Source organism: Sinohyriopsis cumingii, unplaced genomic scaffold (genome assembly GCF_028554795.1).
Source record: "Sinohyriopsis cumingii isolate HCF-2022 unplaced genomic scaffold, ASM2855479v2 utg002430l, whole genome shotgun sequence".
NCBI classification, from domain to species: domain Eukaryota; kingdom Metazoa; phylum Mollusca; class Bivalvia; order Unionida; family Unionidae; genus Sinohyriopsis; species Sinohyriopsis cumingii.
Genome location: NW_028316206.1, coordinates 104,021 through 129,589, shown reverse-complemented (window position 1 = coordinate 129,589; position 25,569 = coordinate 104,021). Strand labels below are relative to the sequence as shown.

Here is a 25,569-nt window from a genome sequence, read left to right as displayed (position 1 = left end):
CCATAGCAGGTACAGAACACCAAATGAATAGATGGGCAGATCATTTTGAAGAACTGTTGTACAGGCCGGCACAAATAAATCCCCCAGAAATCCACCCAGCCAACGCAGATCTCCTCATAAACTGTGACAATCCCACCGGAGACAAGATCAGGAAAGCCATCACCCAGCTGAAGAACGGCAAGGCAGCTGGACCTGATGACATCCCAGCAGAAGCCCTCAGAGCAGAATAGAGGCTTCAGTGGAAATGTTATACTCCCTCTTTGACAAGATCTGGGAGGAAGAAGAAATACCAACTGACTGGAAAGAGGGACACCTCATCAAGATTCCAAAGAAAGGCGACCTCAGCAATTGCTCCAACTACAGAGGAGTCACATTCCTCTCAATACCAGGGAAAGTCTTCATCCGGGTCCACTTGGAGAGGATGAAGGAGGCCGTCGACCAACAGATATGAGACGAATAAGCGGGCGTCCGGCAGAACGGATCGTGTACGGACCAAATAGCTAATCTTCGCATCATAGTAGAGCAATCGTTGGAGTGGAATTCCTCGCTCTACATCAACTTTGTCGATTATGAGAAGGCATTCGACAGCGTGGACCGAGAGACACTCTGGAAACTTCTTCGCCACTACGGCATCCCAACCAAGCTGGTGAACCTGATCAAAAACGCTTATAACGGAATGTCCTGCAGAGTCATTCATGCAGGACAGCACACAGACAATGACTGGCGTGAGGCAAGGCTGCTTGCTGTCGACCTTTTTTCTTCCTTCTCGATATTGACTGGATTATGAAGACGTCCCCCAATGGGCGGAGAAATGGGATCCAGTGAACAATTTTGAGTCAACTTGAGAACATGGACTTTGCCGATGACCTAGCGCTCTTGTCCCACAGGCAGCAGCAAATGCAGGACAAGACCAATGTAACCGCAGCCACATCAGCACAGGTAGGCCTCAACATCCACAAAGACAAGACCAAGGTCCTCAAGATTAATGTCAGTAACAACCCAGTCACACTGCATGGAAGTCCCCTGGAAGAGGTGGAGTCCTTCACGTGCCTGGACAGCATTATCAACCAGCAGGATGGCACAGACGCAGACATCAAGGCAAGGATCGGAAAGGCGAGAGCAGCTTTCATACAGCTCAAGAACATCTGGCTCTCCAAAGAAATTTCCTTGACTATCAAGATCAGACTGCTCAACTCCAACGTGAAGTCAGTTCGACTGTATGGAGCAGAGACCTGGGAAACCACCAAGTCGACCGTAAAGAGAGTTCAGACCTTAACAGCTGCCTAAGAAGAGTTCTCCAGATCCGATGGCCAGGCACCATCAGTAACACCAACCTGTGGCAGACAACTTCCCAGTTTCCGGAGGAGGACGAAATCAAAAAGAGAATGTGGAGTTGTATAGGACACACCCTACGTAAGCCGCCAACCAACATTACCTGACATGCATTGAGGTGTAACCCTCAAGGCAAACGGATAAGGGGCCGACCAAGAAACACCTGACGACGTGGCCTTGGGGCGGACATCACTAAGCTTGGTTGCACCTTGAGTCAGCTCGAGGGGATGGCACAGAACCGGCAGGGTGACGGGCAAAACTGAAAACTGCTAGTCTACCTGTGACAGACAGTCACCAAATAAGCCAATCCATTCTCAAGCCTAACTCAAAGTAAATCTAAACCACATTACAGATTTAGCTTCTGTGTGAATTTATAAATGCTAGATAATTAGGTTCATACCTTCTACTTCAAAATTAGGTGTCAAAATACGAAACTATCCAGTGAGACCTAAACCCATTGTAAGGCAGTAACTACAACATCGACAAGGTAACTACAACATCGACAAGGTAACTACAACATCGACAAGGTAACTACAACATCGACAAGGTAATTAATGTGAAAAAAAACCTATGAAAAAACTATGCTAAAAATTGTCTTGACACACACACACACACACACACACACACATACATGCACATATTTAACTGCAAATAAATTTTGGTATTTACCCATGAATGTATTCTATTTACACACACACACACACACACACACACACACACACACCCCATGAAAGAAAGGTATTCGAAGTCACAGTCAGGAAGCAGAAGGAAAATAAATTTTATTGAAAGTGGCTGACGGGAAGAAACTTTTAAGTTTGGCAGATGCCAGCCTATCCGATACGTTGCATCTGACAAGATTCAAGAATGAACTAAACAAAGTATCTTAGACTAGTATAGCAACGGGAAAAATGTCTCCTGCCATTATGCCCACGTCACTGAAATACCAATAAATTTACCTGTCGCATACCTAAGATATTTTGTCTAGTATATTCTCAATTTCTATCAGATGTTCAAAAACGAAATGCTATATATTTATATAATTCTGTCGATCAGACCCTGCTTAACCTAAATTTCCTTCCTGTCTGCAATTGTCTTTTTTTTTTTTTGCATATTTATATTTAGGATCCTTTCTTTTTATATAAAATGGTTCTCAAAATAATGTGTGTGTGTGTGTGTGTGTGTGAGAGAGAGAGAGAGTGATTTGGATTTTTAAGGTAGCTTTTCACAATTTTTCAGTCTCTCAAAATAGTACTAAAACATTTGACATATTAACATTTCAAAGTATATGCTTAAGTGATTATTTCTATTTGACATATTAACATTTCAAAGTATATGCTTAAGTGATTATTTCTCCACATTCCTCCACTGAACACAAGGCATTTATCCCTAAAAGCTCGTCTTTGTTCTTTGGTCAGTATAATCATCAGATGGTGCTAGATTTTAGAGAAATAATTTCATATATTTATTGCCACGAATTTCTTAACCTTGTATACATTTATTTATATCTTCTTTTAATGTCTACGAAATTTAAGTTGTTTCAGTATAAGTATTTAAAAAATTCCAGGGATTGGCCCTCTTCGCCCTTTTATCTATATATCGGCTCCAGTGACAAGCTCAAATTCGGCTCAGGCAATCTCTAGTTTCCAAGTAACTTGCCCATGGGCAAGTCCAAAAGGATGAGTTGGGGTTTGTTATTGTTCCGTTACTAACTAAAGCAACTTTTGACAAATAAAGAATATACATTGCCATTCTAACTTATCAGTTTCATTTTAATCGTAATATTTGAATTTATCCGGGATTAGCCGAAATTCAGGTCCTTAACCTAGCCTAGGGCAGTTTGTTAGCTTGACATGGTTAAAGATAGTTTTGATGCATGTCACCATCTTTAGGTGAGTAAGACGTTAATTGTTAACAACAAAACTTTTAAGATCTCATTGATAGGTGTGTTTGGAAACGAAAGACCCTCGTCACTAACGATTAACCAACAGGATTTCATTCAAAGCATGATCGATGAACCGAAAATGTAATACGATCTGTTGTGTTATGGTAATTGACTAAAGACCGATAAGCAAATACTGCTTGGCTAACAATTACATCGATAAGAATAAGTGTTCTCAATCTCAAGGGTCGGCTTGTCAAATATTTTAATGCATGTCGGTGATTTCAAGGTGACTAGATGCTAGTTAGACATAAAACACCCCAGAAGAACACGATAGAATGAAATCATTGACAATTTTATGACTTATTTCAGCGATGGACTTCATTTTACTTTGATTTCCTCCTGGATGCATAATTAATTATGCATGATCTTTTGAACTTTAATTGGAAAGATAAAAATAAAGAATATGTTATGTATCAAAACATAATTAAAATTAGACCAACACGGCTTGTTATTTAAATCTCTCTCTCTCTCAAAACCATTTTCTAGCTGAGCATTTTTTGTGCAAGTGTATACATACATACATACATACATGCATGCATGCATGCATACTTACTTACATACATACATACATACATACATACATACATACATACTTCTGTTTATAGTTATGTGATGTGCATTATTAGAGCCACTCATCTGTTCTATCTTGGTTTCTAAATCTAGATTCAACCCAGATACAAACATATGTAGCGTAAAATGTATATTAATAATTTTTCAACTTTCGCACAAATTGTGATTATTTATAAACAAAATGTACATGATGGCAAGACTTAACATGATGGTACAGTAGAACCTTTCTTGAAAGACCACTTCTGTACAAAGTGTGATGCCTCTTAAGACACATGACCTCTCATGACAGGTCATAATATGATATTAAAAATATCTGTATTTAAAATGTGATCTCTCAAAGCAGGTGCTCTCCAATGACAGGCAAGTAAATCTGAGCACTTAAAATCTTGTTTCTCAAGATGATTAGTTTCTCATGCCAGTGGTCTTTCAAGACAGGTATTACTGTACAACATCCATTCATGTATTCATTAATTCGAATTCATTTTAAGTGAAGCTCATTATGATAAATTGTCGTTAGGGTAATAAAAGCTATCAGCCTTTCAGTCATAAACAGCAAACACTTTACATGGATTGTTTTTTGTTGTTTGTTTTTTGTTGTTGTTGTTGTTGTTGTGTTTTTTTTTTTCGTGGATCAGATAGTACACATAAGAATGAAATTTGATTAATATTTGTCAGTTTGTATGCACCATATAAAATTTATGTACCATTTAAATTTATATACCATTATGTACCATTTAATTTTTCACAATTCTAGTGAACAACATGAACGACAAGACCTTAAGAAAGAAGTCTGCCCACCCAACCCACTGTTCAAAACAGTACTACTTTAAAAATGCATAATGTTTTCAGATACTTTTACTAGATTCCATTCAATGCCGACTGCAGTCATGCTTATGAGCATACGAATACAGTGTTATATTGTGTGCATTAATATCCACACCGTCACATCATATTGTACTTAAATTGCGATGCATATTTACAGTTAAAGATATTTTATCCAAAATTTGCAGTGGTAAACAATATTTTCTTTAGCCATTATGCCCTCTGAAAGCTTCTATTTGGGGAAAATTGATAAGCTCAATTCCTTTATGGCGAGTTGTAAACTCAGCATCAGATTCATTCAATTATTGAGTCTAAATTTAACTCTGGCAAAACGCTCTGTATAAATAATATTTTGGTGTAAATTTCTTGAAATTAAAGTACATGATGATGATGATGATGATAATGATGATGATGATGATTAAACCGCAATATAAACTACACATATTTTTAAAGGATAAATATATTTGGTCTTTGTTTGGCCTTTGTAGATGGGTTTCACTTAAGCTGTACTAAATTTCTGGATACTGTTATCAACAGACAAAATAACATAATTTCCGTTAAAATATGGTTTTCAAGATATTTTATACACAAGAGAACATTGGCTTAGAATCTTTTTAAGGGTACAAAAACCAGACTTGAGTTCGGTTTGGTTCCATGATACCAGATACACGTTGCATATCTTCTTGGTACAAAACGTTACCCTTTGGTCATCTTCGAAATAAGTTCTTTCTTTATCACAGTCTTAACACAAATTTCCTTTCATTCACCTTCGTAGAATTTTGTTTCGTTCTCTCAAGTACCAGTTCAAAATAATTTCATTTCCATGTTTGAAAGGATAGTTTTGCTTTCAAAAACAATTTCCTTCTAGTTGAACAAAACGCAAGTAATTAAGGTCCCGCCAGGGGAACACATTCTAAAACAGCCCGAGTTAAGGTGTGTGCCATATTGGTTGACAGTTCTTTTCTGCACCAACTGAATTCATGCCATGTAAGGTCTTTGCAAAAGTTCATATGCGCATCCATCCAGAAAAGTAATTTTGTCCTTTCCCCAGAACCGTTGACAACAACCGTAGTACACATGCCTTTTGTCACAATGGATTTCATGTGAAAAGTTTCCTTAAAGACTCTGTATCCAAACTGGAATTTGCAGTGGCTTCTGAAGTCTCTGTGACTGTGCAAAGTTAAACAGAGCATCATCCCTAGGATATATGACTGTTTTATAGGTGTCAATATAGTAAATGAGTATTTCTTCTAAATAGTTCGTTCTTTTTCTACATTATTTATTAAATCAAGTGCATTACTTATAAGTTAGATGCCCCAAGACTATATTATTGTCGGTACTAACTTTGACATAACCTCTCAAAATATCAGCAAACGTTATGTTGAATTTTTTGGAAAGAGTTGTGTTTGAATAAAATGACTGGAAATTTTAGTGTTATGGGCCGGAGGCCTAAATTATTGAAAACAAACTTACGTTTGAATAAACACTACTCCCGTACCTGAAACAATTAATATCATGTCGCATCAAGTGAAGCACCCACATTTCATATTCACACAGCTGCAGTACCCGAAACATGTGACAGATTAATGTAAATAGTACAGCAGATGCATATGTAAGAAATGTATTGTTTCCGAAATCTAATGTTTCTAGTCTCTAAATAGGTAAAAACCTATATTTAGCTATAAAGAGCTAAGATGCCTAATTATTAACCGTGGGTAAATCGCGGGTTCTGCACCGAATCCTTTTCAAAGTATAACTATACTGATTTTTTCCCGATAATATATATTTTCTTTGTTTTTCCATATTTTGATGAAATCTGGTGCATTATTTATAAGTTCAGATTCACCAAGACTACCTTACTTAAGTAAGGGACTAGCTTGGACACCAAGAATTTATCTTACTTATGTTAGGCGCTAGCTTGGACACCAAGACTATATCTTACTTATGTTAGGCGCTAGCTATGACACCAAGACTATATGTTACTTAAGTAAGGGACTAGCTTGGACACCAAGAATATATCTTACTTATGTTAGGCTCAAGCTTGGACACCAAAACTATATCTTACTTATGTTCGGCGCTAGCTTGGACACCAAGACTATATCTTACTTATGTTAGACGCTAGCTTGGATACCAAGACTGTGTCTTATGTTAGGCGCTAGCTTGGACACCAAAAGACTATCTTACCTATGTTAGGCGCTAGCTTGGACACCAAGACTACATGGTACTTATGTTAGGCGCTAGCTTGAATACCAAGACTATCTTATGTTAGGCTCTAGCTTGGATACAACAGACAACATATGCTGCATTTTTAATGGAAGTGACCTTTTCTGGAACTGGTTGAATCACACCAGTTTTATTCGCCATCATATGTACTTAGCTGAACTCAATAAATATTTTATTTTCTATTTAGGATTACAATTCTGTTTAATGCAAGTAATATTACACACTGGTTAGCAAATTTCCATGAAAAATCAGAGAGAAAAAAACAGTACTTATTTTCTTAGGGATTACAATCTTTTGCAATAAGATCCGCCTGGCTCAATTAGTGTAGTGATACCTTAACATAAGATTACAGTAACGTCACATACCCATCTTTGCAAGCTTTGTTTAAATGCATGTATCGATGGTTAGCACATCAGAACCTTGGCTGTCAAAGAGGATCGTGCCAATGCTACTGTATCAACAGTGTACTGTTACACTGTAATGTGCTCCATTTCCTATAGACTACAAATGCACCATCTCTAGCGTCATCATCGGAAACCCACACGCGATTGATTTTATTACCACTCCATTTTATCACAAATGGATTTCCAGTTATGCACTTTGTTAAAGTTTAAATTTATGCTTAAAGTTGATAATATTTATGAAGACAAGTTAATCACTTAGACCTAGTTTTCATACTATTGTGATTATTTAAATCGTCCGTCGTTAGGTTAGTTTTGCAGTTTCTTTTATCTATTTGTTTTGAAATCTGCTCAGTCATTATTCCAAGCATGTGCTTTAAAGTTTGTACTCACATAACCTGATGAGTGGATGCAACAGAAGGAGCATACATGGTTATATCAAGGATAAGTCACTGTAACTTACTTTATTATGATCAATGTCTGCTTTCACATCTGATGCCTAAGGTGGCCAAGTGGTCTAAGGCGCTCGCCTTTACAGATCGCTGACATGTCTCCTCTGTCCGAGTGGGTTCGAGCCTCATCTTGGCCAACATGTGTTGGTGAGAAAGCTTCCCAGTTGTTTTCCTGTGTCGGTATGTCTCGCGGGTTTTCCCGGATTTTGCCTTCTACAAATATACTGACCATTATGTATACCTATTCTGCGCTGAAAAATGGCGCTAAACCCACGGAACCAGAAACCACTTGCCTTCACATCTGGCAATATTTTATACACAACTATATTAACACTTGATGTATGATTGCATCCACTGTAAGAAAAGAAATACACTTGTTTGACCTTTTTTGTGGATTGGATTTTAGAATCAATTGAAAAAATGTATTATATAACTGCAACAATACTTGGTGTATGCAGGAAAGGATTATCGTAATGACTCAGAAGCATGATTCCTGACGATTTAAACTTGTAGATTGTTCAAATGCAATAATAACTTTCTTATTACAATGCCAATTCATGAATTAAGTTCTATCATGCCAACATATATTTTAATTCTGGGTCTATTCTCGAACTGAAAATTATGGGAGGAAATTCTCTCTGCCCCCACCCCCATTCATCATTTTTTGAAAAAGGTGAAAATTATCTGAAAATAAGAGGAATTTCCTGAAGAAATAAATGCAAGGCTTAAAAAGATGATGAGTGAATTTTTTGCTCATTTTTCTGCGCGATCTTTTAGATATAATCGCATTTTGCAAATAATAAAAGGCATGTATTAAAGATCCATTCTTGTTTCACTTAATCAATCTGCGTCTACATGAGTGTGCAATCTTTACATATCACATGGTAACAATCTATATTTATATCCAATGTTTGTAGATGGTATAGGGGGTTGCAGCTGGCTGTATAAAACAAATAAATGTAAGGAAACCTGCTGCATATAAAGATGCATGGTTCGCCCACCCCCTGATAGGGATGAATCAACAGTCTCAAAATGGCATAACCATTCTAAAAATATTGCTAGTGAAATTTGTGGTCTGCATCTCTTCTGATTATGTTCATGCTGATGACCATAACATGTTCTAAGTTTCTAAAAGATGTAAAATTATGTGATATATTGTATTCACTTGCCTGTTATCAAAGGGACAATTACTCTTACAAAGCCATGGAAGCACAGGTATGTGTCAACATGTGCATCTTCAGATGAAAACATAATATGTACATAGTTTCTCAGTGATCCATAAACAGATAGTCGAAGTAGATATTACAGTCTGTATACAGAGTGCGAAACACTATCAGGTTATCAGCTAAATGCAAAACATAAGCATAAACATGTAAAAATTTAAATATAGGTCATAGTGACATTTTCTTGTCTCTATATGTTGCTAATAGAGATGCACATAATGAAGATTGATTATTCCGGCACGAACAGTGCTTGAGAATGGTTTGGTTTGGTATTTTAGTTTCTGGCAACACAAGTAGATGATTGTGTAACATATCAAGGTACATAAGAATATACGCATTACATATAACAGTCAGCGAAGCAATCACTATGGGTCAGAGTAACCTACGTTTGCAATGAGCGTGTAATACTCATCAAAGCGTATATATTCACCAAATTTCATGATTCCAGGTTTAACAGTATATATTCTGAGAATATACAAACAAGCGGAGCTATAAGGAACAATGAACCTAGAATGTAGATATATGTATAGGTATGTAGAAAGTTAGCTCTCTTCCCATTGGACATGTGCTATGAAACCCACTCCATAATGCTGCCCAGAACATAGGAAGGATGGCAAGGATGCAATGAGTCCGTACATATTGTTATGTATATTTAGTTGGCATTGTTTTTTTTTGTTTTTTTTGTTAGTTTTTTAATTATTTCATTATATGCCGTGAGTAATGAAACATTGTATCTAGTGGATGACCTTGTCTAAAATCAGTAACAGTTTTGGTAAACAACTTATTTTTAACTCAGAGTGAGGATATTTATCTTAAGCCGAGTCAAGGACAATGTAATATTTTTATAGATAGACTAAGTGATGATTGTCATATGTTTATTGTGATTTTGGTGAGGGACTTTCTAACTATAATCCTTCTAGAACAATGTACTTTTGACCCTTACCAGTGGTCTCTTTTTTTTCGTCTTAGTTTAAAATATAAATCTCGTTTATTTAAACATTATTAATTCGTGCTTTAATATCTAGCAGAATCAATTTTATTATTGTTATGTCCAGAAATTCAGTTGGGCTGGAATTTGTTTCTTCAAATCAGTCAAGTGATTTTTCTCAGGAAATACAGAGTGCTCATGCAAAATATATATATATATATATATATATATATATATATATATATATATATATATATATATATATATATATATATATATATATATATATATTCTTGGACAGAGACATTCACTGAGATTTATAGTGAATTCAAAACTAGAATTATATTACTGTGATTCAATAGAAGACTGTTGTTACAACACCTCCGTACAGGGCACCATAGACACATCAACACTTTCAGCACTGGATTAATTTGGATTTCCACCAAAGTTTATTCAGAGCTTTAATTACTAGGACTTGTGTCTGTAATTCTATAATTATTCTGCTATTTAATTCGCAATACCGTAAGTTCTTTTTTTAATTTTCACTTTGTATTATAGGGAAATAAATTATTTGTTGAATTTTACAAAGATTGTTGCTTTTCACTCTTTTCTGTTACTTAATTTAAGAGCATAGACTCGTAACAATATGCAGTGAGTCCGGATATATGCAATGAATCCATGCATATATTTATATGCTATTGTACTGTGCATATGCTAACGTTATGGATAGTAAAATAGTTCTTCTCTACTTCATTGGGATCAGCGAGCTAATAATACAATGGTAAAGTGATTTTTTAAAATGCGTATCTTCAGATAATAACCATAACATTTACCAAGTTTTAAGGCAATCCATTCAAAATGCGATGATAGTTGTGGCCACAATGTCCTGTCATACACAGCGTTCATTGTACGTTACACAGGTGACATTATGACTCTTATGTACTTAAGACTATATTGGGACTAGTTCTTTGTATTAAAGTAATGAATAGCTGACTTAAAACATGTCAACTGACTATTGTCAATTGAGAAACATAACACTCTAGCCTACGTGATCAAAGGCCTGCGAACTATTTCTCACTGACACAGCGTTTCTCTGGAGGGACACAAGTATGAGTTTTTGCGAAGGGACTACATAGTTAAAAACAAATAGATGCAGCAAACATCTAAGTAAAAGCAAGACTCAGAATGAGCCAGCTTCAAGGCTGGATGTTAAGAAATGCATTCCATTTATTCTGGCAGGGTACTAATAGCATCATGCTTGTCAGAAATGGGGTCAACGTAATTGGCAATTGTAATCATTTGTAGGGAGCCACGATAGCTCAGCCGGTGGAGTGTCAGACTCGCAATCCAAGGGTAATGGATTCGGCAAACTCCCAGGCAAGTGCGAGTCAGCTACCTCTAAATTTCGTTGGGAATGTCACTTGGCTCCCATTTCCTCTGCATGATAGAGCCAATAATGTGCTAACTATGCTGTCAAAACCAATAAACAGAGTAATCACTATAATTGATTACTAATTTTCTAAATAACTACAAGAAATTATGATCAGACAATTTTATTTTACAAACAATTGTAATTAAATTGATTACAACCTAATAACTTTAATCAAGAATGCTGTCAGATTGAAGCATTAATACAGTTTCTTGGATATATGTTTACAACTTGAATGGATTTCATAACTGTTTAAAATGTGAATGATATGTAGTTAACTTTTGAGGTATTTTGATTGTATTTTCAAACATTCTCTGGATACAATTCTTCGGTTGGTCTCGTATATCTCTCAATCACCTTGTTAGAAACTAATATTGTTTCATAAATACTCGACTTAAGCAGTGAAGTTCCAGTGTTTTTTGGGAGGTTTTTTTGGCATTTACATGTATGAAAATAACCTACATTGAGAAATTATTTTCCATTTAAACAATAAGTAAACTACCACATGTGCATTAGATGGAAGGTAACAAAGTTTCGGCTTTGACCGATTGTATTTCACTCTCAACAACTCTGTGCTCGTATACTTGTATTGCAACATTCAACAACAACACTGGGAAATACTCGTTTTCATGTGGAGCTCTAGACATTGTACGACAATTAGTGGGTGATCTATACCAAGGATAATCTAAGAATGGTTCGGAAAATCATCAGGCGTTGTTATGAAGATCAACTTGTCTATATTGGCTGTACCAGGCCTAATGTGGCAATCACAGGAAGTGGGATGCATCTGTCAGCGAAGCAAAAATAGGCCTACTGCTCGACCAGTAAGTACTACATGCCCTCCAGTTGCACACTAATATCAACTTAACAAAGCTATATTTTGTTCGAAGATTGTCTATTTCCACATTATTTGGTGTGATCCAATGTCAAAGACTAATACATATTACGTTGGTCAATGGTTTAAAATCAGAATGTATCGGTCCAAAACCCGAACGTGATTTTCAGGAGGATATTCACTAAAAGTAAATCCGTGACATTCAGGTACATGTAACTAATTAAATTGGCTTACAATTCGGACTAGAACTGACACAGGTATTTTCTGTTTTGTTTTGTTTTGTTTTGTTTTAACCAAGTAAGTACTAACCTCATTTAACACACTGTACCCTGCCATCCTTTCTGTTTCAGAAGTGTCCTTCCTCTGCCTTGCTTGACTTCGAGGTATATTACTAAACAAAAAATGTCCCCACACTGAATGTATAAAACAGTAGCGTCAAAACTGTTGCCAAAATCCCGAGCATGCGCACTTTCGTTTTCCGATAACAATATGGCCCGTCCTAGGACGGTAAATTGGTTTTGTAGGATTATGTTAAATTCAAGCCAGCTGTAATATTTAAAACATTTTAAATTTAAAAAAAATAAAATTAAGACGTAAAAAGACAGTTATTTCATGCAACTTACAAAAGATACTTATATTGCCATATATTTATATACAATGTGCACTTTTTAGAAGCATATGCAGCAGTTTTTGTACATGCCTAGTGTATGTGAATTGTAACATTGCAAGAACACACACCAAACGTGAAACGTATCCAGTTTAATGCAAGGAACAAGGAGTATCCATCGATCCTGGTGTTAGGTACTATCACATTTAAGCAAAACCTTCAGAAGAAAAAAGTCCAGTATTTTATTCACCGGTGTAGATATTACGCGACATATTGAAATTACGCAGCAAATTTTGAATCACGAATTATTGTGCTCTTTCTTGAGAAATTGTAAGACCATGCGAATCGATATAAGTAGTTATATGCGTGTATTGCGGGTCAAAAGATATTTGCATAGGCACCAGAAGGTTAACATGCGGGGCGGGGTTTGGGGTGGGGGTGGGGGCCTTGGAATCATGAAGAAAATTATAAGTGTAATATTGGCTTGGTATTATGGGTTTAAAATATTGATTGGGTCAGAACGGGAATTTAACAAGGGAATCGCACTATGGGATCATAACAGGAATTTAACACGGGGTGAAACAATGGGGTCATAACGGTAAATGTAATGTTAACTTGGGGATCGTTTTAGGCCGTTTATATGTTTAAAAATGTATGTGGTCATAACGAGTAATATAATGTTAAAGTAAGTAGATATTATTCAGCACACCCATTTTGATTCTTCTATTACAATCCAACACACACACACACGAGTATCTACCACACAATTCTTCTATTACAATCCAACACACACACACGACTATCAAGCACACACATTTTGATTACAATCCAACACACACACACACACTCGAGTATCTACCACACAATTCTTCTATTACAATCCAACACACACACACTCGAGTATCTACTACACAATTCGTCTATTACAATCCAACGCACACACACTCGAGCATCTACCACGCAATTCTTCTATTACAATTCAAAACAGACACTCGACTATCAAGCACACCCATTTTGATTACAATCCAACACACACACACACACACACACACACACACACTCGAGTATCTACCACACAATTCTTCTATTACAATCCAACACACACACACACTCGAGTATCTACTACACAATTCTTCTATTACAATCCAACACACACACACACACACGAGTATCTAGCACGCAATTCTTCTAGTACAATCCAACACACATACAAGACTATCAAGCACACACATTTTGATTACAATCCAACACACACACACACACTCGAGTATCTACCACGCAATTCTTCTATTACAATCCAACACACACACACTCGAGTATCTATCACACAATTCTTCTATTACAATCCAACGCACACACACTCGAGTATCTACCACGCAATTCTTCTATTACAATTAAAAACAGACACTCGACTATCAAGCACACCCATTTTGATTACAATCCAACACACACACACACACACACACACACACTCGAGTATCTACCACACAATTCTTCTATTACAATCCAACACACACACACACTCGAGTATCTACTACACAATTCTTCTATTACAATCCAACACACACACACACACGAGTATCTATCACGCAATTCTTCTAGTACAATCCAACACACATACAAGACTATCAAGCACACACATTTTGATTACAATCCAACACACACACACACACTCGAGTATCTACCACACAATTCTTCTATTACAATCCAACACACACACACACACTCGAGTATCTACTACACAATTCTTCTATTACAATCCAACACTCACACACACACACGAGTATCTACCACACAATTCTTCTATTACAATCCAACACTCACACACACACACGAGTATCTACCACACAATTTTTCTCTTACAATCCAACACACACACTCGAGTATCTACCACACAATTCTTCTATTGCAATCCAACACACATACACTCGAGTATCTACCACACGCTTAACCGGCTTCAAGCAGCTGTTCCGTTTTTTATTGCCGTTTTCATGATATTTGTGTTTGTTGCATGTTTTCATCTACGTTATTGTGTTCATTATGTATTGGCTGTTAAATTCGTATGTGTTTCTTCATCTCACTGTTTTGGAAATGTGAACAATTAGACTTTTTCTCAGCTGCCTTGCTCCACTGTTTTTGAACAAACCGCCATCACGTGATACTCGCCAGTCAACCCGTTTATGATACGATGGACCCTCATTAATTGCTTTAAATGATCACTCCTTGGCTCTCCACACCACATTGTGCTCTAGACTAAACGAACTTGGACTAAATTCATCATTACCTAAATGTAAACAGAAGCGAAGAAAGAAACGTTGTTTCAAAGCTGGCCGGCGTAGAACAGGAAGAATTCCAGTTATCTCCCTTATTTCGGCTCAACAATTAAAAAAAAAATTCGACCGTTAATTTAGATAACCTAATTCAAATCCCTATTAATTCGTCAACTTTGGTGCCAACTATCCAGGAGACACCTCTGCGTATTGCATTATTCAATGCCCAGTCAGTAGGACCACCGGAAAAGCGCACAGAAATAGTTAATTTTATCAACGACTAGAATATTGACGTCTTTTTCCTGACATAAACATGTCTAAAAACATCAGGCGATGAGCCCAAGTGTGCGGATCTAACATCCACTGGTTACTCCATCAAGTCGTTCCCCCGTAACTCTCGCGGAGGTGGAATTGCTGTCATCATAAAGAACTCTATGATAAAACGTCTTAACCACACCACAACATTCAATTTCGATCACACATCGTTTGAACTAGTCCAAACCACACCCACACTGGAGCAAAGGTCAGTCCATTTTTTCTGCCTATACCGCCCTCCTCCTAGTAGAAAAAACAAACTGGCTGACCTTCTCTTTTTGGAGCAGTTTCCGAATCTCTTGAACTATGGAAATTCGATAGGTGGCAACCTGATTATTCTTCGAGATTTCAACTTTCACTTTGACTGTCCCGGAAACACAAATACATCAAAACTCATAGATTCCATTAATGTTTTCAACCTCAAGCAGTCAGTTAACCAACCCACCCATAAACATGGTCACATTTTAGACTGGATTCTTCAAAGACCTGATGATAACATTCTACGGTCCTCCCTGGTATCCCATGACCTTGCATCAGATCACCTCTGTATTATATGCCATATTGACGTATCAGTCCCTAACCCTCCACCTTTATCTGCTACTAAGAGAAACCTCCGTATGATAAATAGAACCAAACTAATGCACGACGTCCAAGCTAACCTAACAACTTACCTCCTACCGCAGAACAACTCGATAACTGCCTGCGTTCATTGCTTGACAAACATGCACCAGCTACCAAGTGCAGAGTATCAATTCAACAGTGTTCTCCATGGTATAGCAGTGTTAGGGACCAGCTTCGTACTGTTAAAAGAGACCGTCGTAAAGCTGAGAGGCTCTGGCTTTCCACCAGACTCACTATTTATAAGCAAATCTATGAAGCCGCTAAGAAGAATGTCACAAATATAGTCCATGCAGCGAAATCAGCCCACTACACTACTAAGATCATGGAAAGTTCCAGCTGCAAAGAACTCTTAGAGATTACTAACAAGCTAATGTCAAGGAACAAATCTGCACCACTTCCAACTACCTTCTCTCCAGTCGACCTTCCGGACATGTTTGCAAATTTCTTCCGTGACAAAGTACAAACCATTAGAGATAAGCTTGACACCACAATTTCAATTGACTCGTCGTCACCATACAGTTGGGATACAGAATTTGAGCGGCAACCATTAGCACCATTTGAACCTGTCTCTATGGATTTCGTAAGTACAACCCTGATGAAGAGTGCACCAAAGTCATGTGAACTTGATCCAATTCCAACATCACTGCTGCTTGAGTGCTTAGATCCAGTATTGCTTTCACTAACTGATGTCATTAATACCTCTCTCTCATCCGGGAAATTCCCATCATGTTTCAAAACTGCCATTGTAAAGCATCTGCTGAAGAAACCAACACTAGACCATACCGATTTATAGAACTACCGTCCAGTTTCTAATCTCCCATTCATATCAAAAATCTTAGAAAAGGTTGGTCTATCCCTTGTATCTCATCTAACTTCCAACAGTCTTTTTAGCAATGTACAATCTGCATATCGCCCTTGCCACAGTATTGAAACTACTCTTCTAAAAGTAGTTATTGACATTCTCTCTGCGTTGGATAGCGGAAAGATTACAGTCCTCACCCTCCTTGATTTGTCTGCAGCATTTGACACAATAGACCATCATATATTACTTCACCGTCTCCAGCATGTATTTGGCATTCATGATACAGCCTTACTGTGGTTCAAGTCCTACTTGGTCAACAGGACACAAATTGTATCTGCAAATGCAATACACTCCAGCCTAGTTGATCTATGTTGTGGTGTTCCACAGGGGTCTGTTTTTGGATCTGTTCTCTTCATTCTGTACACTCAGTCCTTCTCAAGTGTCATAGATCATCATCCAGTGTCTCACCAATTGTACGCTGATGACACCCAAATATACAAATCTAGCCACCCAACTGAAGTTGATGCTACCATCCAAGGTGTAGAGAGGTGCATTTCTAATGTGAAATCATGGATGACATGTAACAAGCTGCAGATGAATGATGATAAAACTGAGGCCGTTCGGATCACAACACAAAGACTTTCTCATTCACATCCTTTACCTCAAACAATAAATATCAGCAACACCAACATTAAATTCACACAATCAGTACGAAACCTAGGTGTTACTCTGGACAGTACTCTCACATTGCACCAACATGTCATGAACATATGTAAGGCTGCATATCTTGAGCTGAGACGCATCAGCTCAATTCGCAAATATCTTTCAGCTGATGCCACTAAAACACTTGTATGTTCATTAGTACTTTCAAGACTGGACTATTGTAACTCAATTCTGTCTGGTTCATCTCAATATCTGCTCCAGAGACTTTAAAAAGTTCAAAACACAGCTGCTCGGATCATACTTAGAGTACCACGATCAGAGCACAACTCGCCGCTGCTCTGTACCCTACACTGGCTATCCATTCGACCCAGAATCAAACACAACATTTGTTCTCTGTGCTACGTTTCACTGTCGGTCTCTAGTCAAACATACCTATCCGACCTCACCCATGTGTAAACACCAGCAAGATACTTACGCTCCTCTACTGACAATCGTATGCTCATTATTCCCACTATGAAAACAAAGTCATATGGACAGCGTTCTTTTGCATACCAGGGCCCAGCAACGTGGAATGAATTGCCCACTCAACTTAGACACAAAGACACAGTGATCACATTCAAGAGGGCTCTCAAAACTCACTTATTTCGACTGCAAGAACAAACTTAAAGACATAACAATGTTTCCTATCTTAAATATTCTCAGCATGTTTTTTAATGTTTTCTAATTTCATGGTGTTTGTTTTTGTAATCAAATCAGTAGTGAAGGAGGGCAACCTAGCGGCAATGGGAATTAGCATTACAGAGACCCCTGGGCAAATCTAGCGACAATGGAAATTTAACATGGAGAAAAATCGTGGGCAAATCTAGCGACAAGGGGAATTTAATATGGAGAAAAAATCGTGGGCCACTCTAGCGACAAGGGGAATTGAACATGGGGGGGGGGGAATAAAGTGTGGGTCTATCTAAGGACAAGGGGAATTGAACATGGGATTTTTTTTTTTAAAAATAAAAAAAATATTTTTTTTTAAAAAAAGAGGTAGGCAATTGAAAGTCATTCTCTTTTCGAGAAATGTGGGTGGCCCTGAAAAGGGCCTTTGGGTTTATGTTAATGTATCCATTAACATAAAGGGCATCTGCGGCATCTTCTTGTCCTCAAGCTGCGTCTTACTCGAGGGCCATAAATCAGTGTCCTCTTGAGGCAACCTTGTCTTTCTACGTACACTCTTCGTATCCACAGACTGGTGAATGACTTGTCGACAACGGTCCACTTGGACCGGACATACATGAGCATGTCCGTCCTAAACATCATGGAAGACACAAGGGTGGATGATTCGACTGTGGTCCACATCTTGAAGCGACGAGAACAGGTGAATCAATGCAGTGAACTGCGTTTATTTATAGGTAGAGGAAGGATTGAAACGGATTGAGTTCATTCACCAATCCGAACACGCGTTACAAAATTCAGTCAGCCCGCATCCAATCCGAAGAGAGCAGTCTGTGACGTCACGTGGTCTATATAAATTCGCTAGCGCTTGTGTACAGTCAATCTATGCGACAGTGATTCAACATGACGGAAACTCAGAAAACGATCCATTGGGGTGCACCAGCAGGGGAGACTGCCCAAAGGAACCCGGATTTACTTTCAGAAGAGGTGAATTGGGATTTTGTGGATTTTCTTACCTCGCAAGAATTTGTTCCGGAACCTTCGTTACCTTCTTCATTACCGCAAGTGGAGAATTTTAGACAGAGACAGAAAGAAGAATTGTAGAAATTTATACAACGACAAAAGGAAGCGGAACAAGCTTTTCTCCTACAGCAGCAGCAAGAAGAAGAGGTAAGAAAAAAGCAACAGCAACAAGAGCAAGAAGAAGTAGCAGCAAAGAAACAAGAGGGTGAAAATAAAACGGTCACGGTACTGTTGGACATTTTAGCGGAGTTAAGAAGTCTGAAACAAATGTATCAGACTTCTTTATTACGACCGAAGAGAATACGACCTTCCCGAGCTAAACACGTCAACCCTGTGACTAAGCCTACCGTACCACCCTTAGTGATTTCAACCCAATCATCATCAACATTACGCAGTCCAGAAGTAGGCCTTGGCCGTGGCAAAGGCTTAAGGCAGTTAAAGTTGACTGCTTAAACTCACCCCTACACCAAAAAAAGGCCCTTTTCAGGGCCACCCACATTTCTCGAAAAGAGATAGCCTTTCAATTTGCCAATAACTCAAAAAAAAACCAACCCATTTTACCCCTATAGTACGTGTCTGTGTATGAGTGCGTGAGTGTACGTTCTTATTTTAAAATCATAACTCAAAGACACTTACCTTATATCATTAATTTATTCTTTTATCCATTGTCACAATCCAATTCACAATTCACAACAGAACACTTTAATTAAAAGTTCATTTATTTCTTCTTTCTCCTTGTTTAGTCTCTCTGTTTTTTGAATTTCTTCACCGTCTTTTCCTCTTCTTTCTCCTCATTTTCTTCCCTTCTTCTTTTCTTCTCCTGTTTCTTTCCTCTTGTAAATAGAATTGTCTTCTTTCTTCCTCTTCTTCCTCTGAAGAATCCCTCTCTTCTTCTGAAGAATTCCTCTTTTCTTCTGACTCCTGTTGTTTCTTTTGTGGGCAATCTGGAGACCAATGTCCTTTTTCTTGACAATAATAACAGGTATCTTGACTTTTGTCTTTTTTAGCCCTTTTTTTCTTTTTTTGACGGTCTGGACACTCTGAAGACCAATGCCCTTTCTTCTGACAGATATAGCAAGTATCTTGACTTTTATCTCGAAAGGAAGGAGAGTAGTCCGTGGGCTGGTCTGAAGAGAATTTTCTAATGATCCCTCGCAAAGCTCTGACGAAACGTTCGATTTGGCTAGTCTCTTCCATCGTTGTGCTCAGCTTGAGAGTGAAATGAATAGTGAAAGGACAAGACACACACCCTTTTATATACGCTGGTCTGCCATGACTATAAATTAGTCTATGGTGTTTAAACTTGAGTCATTTGACGTTTTTCACTCAAGATGAAACGATCCTATTCATTCGAGAAGAAAGAAGAAGAAAGTAAGAGGCAGAAACGTGATCTATCGCCTCGTACCAGGGCTGAAATCTTGGCACAAATTCATGCGAGTGATTTTGAAGAGGACATGAGTGAACCAGAATCCGAACCCTCTAAACCAAGTTCACCACCCTTAGTCAACCCTGAAAAATACTATTCCATTCGAGAGACGGAAAAGCGCTCCTCTAGAAAATTTAGAACCACGGCTTACAAATACACGGTGAAGTTTAAAGATTTCAAGGCTGAAGTGCCGTTAGAGAAAGCAGAAGTGTTTATCACTGGGGTGTGGGATTCTTTGCTCACTACACTCAAGCGACAATGTCAACCCAAAGAAGACGATCGCTTGAGACTTTCCATACAACACGACGGTTTGAAATCCCTTGTTTGGATCGAGTTTAGCACCCCTGCAGAATTGACTGCTTCCAAAGTCATGGACAAGATTCAACACGTACAACAATCTAATGACCAGTTTGACATCACCGATGGAAAAGCCACACTGGACATGACCCACGTCTCTACTCCTCAAGGGACTGGACGCAAAAAGATGTTATTGGTGGACAACCTTCGCAACACCAAAACAAGTCTCGTCCGAATTAACAACCCTCAAGACCAGATGTGTTTAGCCCGTGCCATCGTGGTGGGACGAACCTATGCCAACAAGAACGACACGGTAGAATGGAAAAGAACCTGGAAAACTATTCAACGATCCGACCGAGCCAAACAACGAAATGAAGCAGAACTCCTGTTACAACAAGCCGGACTGTCCAAAGACACACCCTGTGGCATTCCTGAGATGCAAAAATTGCAAGATGCCCTAGCTCCACGATACACCTTGAAAGTGCACCCTCAAGAAATGCGCGGGTCTCTGTTGTTTCGAGGCCAAGATTTTAAGGACGGAAAATACATTCATGTTTATTATCACGATGACCATTTCGATACTATTACCAGTATCACTGCATTCCTGGGATACAGTTATTACTGTGAGAAATGTGATTATGGCTATAATAATCGAGAGCAACACAAGCATTGTGGATGGAAATGCCCAGGATGTTTGGCCTCTCCACCCTGTCTGAGCGAAGAACCAGTGCCTTGTTCAACTTGTCTGCGCACGTTTGTCAGCCCTGCCTGTTACCAACAACATCTGAAGACGCAAGGTTCACAGCAGAAATGTGCTTGTCAACTCCTGAGATTCTGCCCTACGTGTGGACAAGGCATACGTACCAATAGTACCAAGGCACACGTATGTTCAGGAAAAAAAAATGTCACATTTGTCATCACATCGTGGACTTGGAACACCAATGATACGTGCAAAAATACCAACCTCCACCAGAAAAAGAGGACGGTCACAAGAAGAAAGGCAATTTCATCTTTTTTGACTTCGAATGCATACAGGAGACTGGCATTCACATTCCTAATTTCTGCGTGGCTCATCGAGCGTGCGAGAAGTGCATTCAAGAACCTATCTTCAGTCATTGCCCTCACTGCAGCAAAATTCCTGGAGGGCGTGAAAAAATCTTTCGGGGACCGAACACGCTAGACGATTTTGCCCAATGGGTTTAAGACCCCGTCGACAAGACGTGGATCCAAGAGGACATCGAACGTTACCGAGATTGTCATCGCCATGCCACAGTGATGGCTCACAATTTTTCCGGATACGATGGACAGTTTCTTTTGAGATACTATACGGAACAAGGCACCGAGCGTCTTAAAGTGACTTTGAACGGAGCCAAAATCATTTTCATGCAAGTGGGACAAGTACAGTTTAAAGATTCGATGAGCTATTTGGCCATGCCTTTGAGCCGAATGCATAAAACGTTTGGAATGACAGAAATGGCTAAAGGGTACTTTCCACACTTTTTCAATACGGAAGCCAATCAACATCCCGTTCTACCCCATTTGCCTGAGGCTCACTATTACAACCGCGACAACATGCGTACCGAACAACGAGAAGCTTTCTACGCTTGGTACCAGGCTCACGCCTCGGACCCTTTCGACTTTCAGGAAGAAATGCTAAAGTATTGGCGTTCCGACGTGGACATTTTACGGCGTTGCTGTGGAAAATTTCGAGAACTGTTCATGGAACACGGAGGGGTCGATCCTTTGAAAGAAGCTTGCACCATTGCCAAAGCGTGTTCCTTAGTGTATCGACAAGGATTCATGCCTGAAAACACCGTAGCTGTCATCATCCCTCAAACGACCCACTATGTCAAACGTCAATACTCGGTCAAAGCCCTACGTTGGTTACATTACTTGTGCGACAAGGAAGACAAATGGATTCAGCATGCCCGCAACGGAGGGGGAGAAAAGACCATCGGAACGTATTCGGTAGATGGCTGGGACTTAGAAAACCCCAAGATCGTGTACGAGTTTAACGGTTGCTTATTTCACGGATGTCCCGTCTGTTACCCTGATCGTAGCACTAAAAATCAGTTTTTACAACGAACCATGGAAGACCTGTACCAGGACACTTGTCAGCGACGCCTAAAGTTAGAACAGCAAGGATACCAAGTGGTGGAAATGTGGGAACACGAGTACGATCACCAAATGAAAACCGATCCCGAGTTTAAACGCCTCGTGGAAAGTTACCAGTTCATGGACCCGCTGAACCCGAGGGATAGTTTGTACGGAGGAAGGACCAATGCCACCTGTTTGCTGTACCAAGCCGACGAAGAGAAAGGAGAAGAAATCAAATACTTGGACGTGTGTTCGCTGTATCCCTACGTGTGCAAATATTGTCACTTTCCTGTAGGGGACCCGCAATTGTTAACGAAACACATCGACCTGAAAAACATTCGACAATACGAAGGCCTGATCAAGTGCAAAGTTTTGCCTCCCACGAACCTATACCATCCCGTCTTACCTCACCATTGTCAAGGCAAACTGATGTTTCCCTTGTGCCGTACTTGCGCCGAAACGTGCAACCAAGACCAACCTTGTCAGCACACCCAGGAAGAACGTGATTTGACGGGAACCTGGGTCAGCGTAGAATTGTTCAAAGCTCTGGACATGGGATACCAACTGTTAGAAGTGTACGAAATTTGCCACTTTCCCAAGACACAACAATACCACAAGGGTGATCCCAGTCAGAAAGGCATTTTCGCTGACTACGTGGATGCCTTTTTGAAACTGAAACCAGAAGCCAGCGGCTATCCTTCCTGGTGTCACACTCCCGAAGACCAAATACAATTCAAAGAGAAATACTATGAACAAGAAGGCATCTCTTTAGACCACATCGAGAAAAACGAAGGCAGGCGATCGTTTGCCAAAGTGATGTTAAATTGTTTGTGGGGTAAAATGGCACAACGACCGTGTTTACCCAAGACGGAATATTTGACAGAACCTTCCCGCTACTTCCAGATGATTCACGACAAAACCAAATACATGAAACACGTGGACGTCGTTCGAGAGAATTTGATCTTGGTCAATTACGAAGAAGATCTGGACTTTGTAGAAGACGACCCTTTTGGAAATGTCATCATTGCGGCTTACGTGACAGCTCATGCTCACTTAAAATTGTACGAAGCTTTAGAAATGTTAGGGGAACGCGTCCTGTACTTTGACACGGACAGTTGCATTTACATCCATCACCCGAGTCAACAGCACCCTGACATCGAAGGAGACCGTTTAGGAGCCTGGACAGACGAGCATCTGGACGACAAGATTCTAAGTTTCGTCAGTGGCGGTCCCAAAAATTACGGCTACGAATACCGGGACAAACAAGGAGAAGTGCACACGACGTTCAAAGTGAAAGGACTGACTCTGAATTATCGTACCAGTCGTGTGGTGAACTTTGGGGTATTGAAAGAAGCCTTGCAATCCGGAGAGGATGGAAACTTTAAAGTGACCACCTATCAACCGAACAAGATTGTACGTTTACCCACTCATCACATCGTCAGTCGGCCCTTGGAAAAAGTCTATCAAATCGTGTACCAGAAGCGAGTGCGACTTCCCAATCATTTCACCTTACCGTATGGACACGTCGGTATTGGTCTGTATATAAAAAGGAACCCTAGGCAAGATCGATAGTTCATTGTGACTACCAAGACCGAGCGAACAAGATGAATACTTTCAGAGAAACACATAACAAGTTGTTTAGAAAGGCACAATTCAAGTGTGAGGCTTCTGAAGTGGAATGCGATTGTGAGCATTGCGATGGGTACGATGATGTACGCTGTGACCTTAGCGATGCCGTAAAGCATCATGGGAACTTTTTTCTCACTACCCCTATCATGGAAAGTGATGCTGTGCGTGTCAAACCTGAGGGATGCGAAAGTGATGCCGCTCGTCCTCTTGGACATTTTACTGGGTTTCGTTTTAAAGGGGAATGTTCACCTTCACGTCGCACCCCTACGGATGTCATCCAGCCCTGAGGAAACTCCTGTTCATGTCACCCAACCCTCATCGAAACGAACCTGTGAAAGATGAATATTCGTTTCCTGTGCGTTTGTCAGAATACTGCGACTTTGAAAATCGTCTTCAATCGTTCAAAGGAAAATGGCTTAAGTATCTGGGAGGACCGACCCCCGAAGAATTAGCCAGAGCCGGATTTTTCTACTTGGGTGAAGGAGATATAGTCAAGTGCTTCAGTTGCGGTGTGTCACTTCATTACTGGGAACCGCAAGATTCGGCCTACGTAGAACATGCTCGATGGTCGCCGAATTGTCATTACTTACCCTTAGTGGGACCGAGACACTGAAGTAACTTACCATAATCTGTTCATGGATACTTTACACGAGAACATTCGTGCTTTGCCTGTGGAGTTGAGAGAACGCATTTACCGAGAGCTGGTCAAAATACAAGTGAAACGTAAAGAACAATTGCATCCGTTACGTCACCGGTGTTTGAACCACTGGTACCTGAATGCTATACAAGGACTGAATGAGTTGAAAGTGTTCCATTGGACAGACATTGATCAACGACCCCCGGTTTTAAAAAGGAATGGTTTGGTATGGACGATTCTATCTACTACATTGTAAACGTACTGCATCGAATTCCAGAGGAAGAGTTAACGAATTACCAACATCTTGTACACAATGTCAACTTGGTGAAAGAGGAAACTTCTGAATGAATTGTAACGTGTAA

The 25,569-nt window shown here is 39.3% G+C and overlaps 1 long non-coding RNA gene across 1 annotated transcript in view; it reads right to left on the bottom strand.

Annotated features, from left to right (window-relative positions):
• Positions 1-12,585, bottom strand: part of LOC149770747 (uncharacterized) — a 54,858-nt gene extending 42,273 nt beyond the window's left edge. The window contains exon 1 of the long non-coding RNA XR_016418478.1: positions 12,467-12,585. This is a non-coding gene — a long non-coding RNA (uncharacterized LOC149770747). The remainder of the gene's footprint in view (positions 1-12,466) is intronic.
• Between the last annotated feature and the right edge of the window lie 12,984 nt (positions 12,586-25,569).